The following is a 3,326-nucleotide window of genomic DNA, read 5'->3' as shown; positions in this document are numbered from 1 at the left end:
GCTCTGTAATACATCAATTCATTCCATGCTCGCTCAATCCTAGAAATTAGCAGCAAAGTCCACAAGCATTCTCTTGTCTCTTCGATTGGTGTCAGCATTTGTATTTACTGTACAGCTTATCCTGTTAGGAATTTCTTTTCTGGGGGGGGGGGGGGGGTGGGTCGATTGTGGGGCTTATGATGGATATGCTAGCTATAGAATGAGAGATGTATTGTATACAATTCCAGAGCATTGAGTGTAAAAAGTAAGTTATGGTTGTTTTGACCTCTTCTTATTACAGCTCGTACCACTTTGAAACTTGATAAGAATTCTTTATTTTTCTTTTTAACTCAAACCTCCCATCATTATTTTCTTAAACTTAATGATAACATTTGGGTCCATGAAACTCACACAGCGCATCATTTATCGGCTGCTCGCGCACGCTATTCCGGTCCCTTATGACTGCGTGTTCACTGGTAGGGGAATCCAAGGATTGATAGTTGAACAACACAATGCTTTATTAACCAACCATTTAGGAATGCCAGAAGATTCCTGCTTGTGCTTGCATGCACAAAGCACCGGAGGATCTCTCTTCAACACAGCATTGAGGCTCGTGAAACTCACCTGGGCCGTGTGTTCAGCAATCCACTGTAAATTTTGACATTTTCGGCCGGCCTGGGACACGCTCCAACCATCACCCCCAGTCATGATGTCCCCCCTCCAACTCCCCCTTACTGTCTTCCAAAAATAACGTTCTTGTGTCTTGAGTATGGCCATGGGATTTAGTTCATGCACATTATCCTTTGGTGTAGTTATTGACACTATATCTTTATATCGGAGATTCTGTAAGACCGGATCTGAAACTTTAACAGTTAATGAGAGGCTCTCGTTGTTTGAATGAACACTAAAGGAAGCTGTGCTACATCCTTCAAGTTTTGTCTTGTGCTGTTACGGCTGCTTTGGGGGTCTGGGGAACGACTGTACTGACTCTGCACGTGTTTTGTTTAGTTTTCTGTTCTTTTATTCTTATTTTTGTCCTTTAATAAAGAATGGCTGGGGTTGCAATTGAGCCGGACTCAAACCCTCGCCCATGTTTCTGCGATATGAATGACAAGCAATGCTGAGTTAAAGGAAAAGGAGTGGAATGAAGAATCCCAGGTATACATGGACATGACTTTGGGTGTGGGAGTGGTTATGTAGCATCTGTCATTGTGTAATTACTCTGAGTCTTCTGTACAGCTGGATTAGAACTCCGTGCGATTGCGTCCTCCGCGTTTCTTCATTGTCATTTATTTTCGACATCGCACGCGTGTCTAGCCCATTGGTGTAAATGGCCAACTTTGGCTGTTGTAAAGATTTAGATGAATTTAAAACTAATAATAATAATAATAATAATGATAATAAAGTCTACCTTACCTGGAATGGTTTTCTTCATTTTTGTTGCAGCTTCGTTTATGTGTTTCTTTGTTGCGAAATACAGTGGACTGAAGTGTAAATTATGTACAAAAATAACCAATGGTAGATATAAATGACTCGTCCGTACTCTGCCTACAATATGAACCAACACCTAAAACTGGGTAGTGTAAACTAATCACATGGGTTTATAAAGTTGTGATCAATGTCTGTGTCGGAAATATATTTTGGACATTATCTCCTCATTTTCATCAGTCTGAAAAGGTGGTGCATACGTAGCACACTTACCTTTCAAATGTATCGTCTGGGTTCTATTCCTGACCCAACTATTAACCTTGATTGGAGCAACACAGGCAAGAGACTGCATCACAAAGTTCACCAACCCTTGGATGTGCATCAATCTGAGGTCCTGTCTGGTTGCATTGGCTCGAGTTCACTGTAAAGATCTCACGTTGTCTCTCGACATGAAGGAGGCGAGCTTTTGCCGGCACCCTGAACAAATTACAAATTCCTAGTACCTTCAGTCAAGCCTGGCCAGCTGGTTCGTGAAATATGTAAATCAAAAACTCTCCTCGGTTGACTTCACATGAAGGGTAGAACAATTGAGGCCATTGAAGTAGTTGTAGTTGTTGTAGTAATAGTGGTCCTAAGCATCACCATGAAACATCACCCATAGTTATTGCAACCCTGTGGACCAGCCTTTTCCATTGCAAAATGCAGAGAGAGAGAGAGAGAGAGAGATCTTTCAAAAAAACAACCCAAAAGAAAAGTTAGCAAGCTCAGCACTTTTGGGCGTCTGCATATGTCTCTGTTGAGAATTGCCTTTTCATACAAAAGGTTTTAAAAAAATGAAAACATTGGGATGAAACGAAGCACATATGCTTTGAACTAAACACCAAAATACATGGCTATGTAAAGCCATGAAAAGCTTGTCAAAAGAAAATAGATGTAACATGAGAAATGCCTTTTTATTTTCAAAAAAACAAAGTAAGCAATCTACTCATTATGAGAAAACCCACACATGTACTTGATGACCCAAAGACCAAATACAAGGAAAAGCTTGTCCAAATTAGAACGCCATTCGGTAGAGCGCACACCTCCGCCAGGCTAAACAGTTTACATTTTGTTTGCCACTGATAGGCCAGATCTTGATCCGGTCCTTAACCAAAATCGAATCGGCTTGTTCTTGTCATCGAACCAACTCATCCACCTAGTTTTGTTATAACTCGTCCACAACTTTTTGAAATATCATTCTACGCATCGTTTTTGGCCCAATCTCTCAATGGTGAGGAATCACTTACGTAATTAAAACATTCTCGTATCCAGATCCGGATCTTCACCAATATCGAATCAATTCGTCCTTGTCACACACCCAACCTGTCCACCAAGTTTCGTCTGAATCTGTCCATAACGTTTTCAGATATCATGCTCACAGACAGACAAACAAACGTGTGGAAACATAACCTTCGTCCACCTTTAATGGCGGAGGTAATAACTGCCGAGGCACATTGGCCTCAAGTCAGAATTAATGGTCATACAAGTTATACTTCCTGTTTATACCTTCAGACATCACCAACAAGGAAGACAAAAAAAATGTAGGGTTTATAGAGCAATCAGCAATATGTATACACTTTGACACAATATTACATGTTTATGCAAAATGAAATGGATGCCTCATTTGCATAAACCAAAACATCAACAGTGACATCATCATTGACATCAAATGAGATTTAGTCAATTGAGAGATTGGAGGGAGAGAAGAGAGAGGGAGAGAAAGAGAAGAGAGTGGAATGAATGCCCGGCATCTCTCGTCGCAGCACATCCTCCCTCCTGGGCTGAGTAATGACAGACCGTCTCCTGTTCTTCTTCTGCCCCTGTGCGTTTTTCTGATCACTTTCTTCTCAAAGCTCATATATCTCTGGCTATTGAAAGGG

The 3,326-nt window shown here is 41.0% G+C and overlaps 1 protein-coding gene across 2 annotated transcripts in view; it reads left to right on the top strand.

Moving 5' to 3' along the window:
* Window positions 1-1,401, top strand: part of LOC147025110 (single-stranded DNA-binding protein 3-like) — a 164,862-nt gene extending 163,461 nt beyond the window's left edge. For both annotated transcript variants that reach the window (XM_085885723.1, XM_085885725.1), the window contains exon 17: window positions 1-1,401. This exon is cut by the window's left edge and continues 800 nt beyond it. The gene's annotated coding sequence lies outside the window, so the exon portion shown is untranslated.
* Window positions 1,402-3,326: the final 1,925 nt, after the last annotated feature.

This window comes from Eptatretus burgeri, chromosome 6, assembly GCF_056783735.1.
Source record: "Eptatretus burgeri isolate ZD-2024b chromosome 6, Ebu_testis_v1, whole genome shotgun sequence".
Lineage (NCBI taxonomy): Eukaryota > Metazoa > Chordata > Myxini > Myxiniformes > Myxinidae > Eptatretus > Eptatretus burgeri.
The sequence above is the reverse complement of the archived record's forward strand: the minus strand, read 5'-3'. Positions and strand labels throughout refer to the sequence as shown.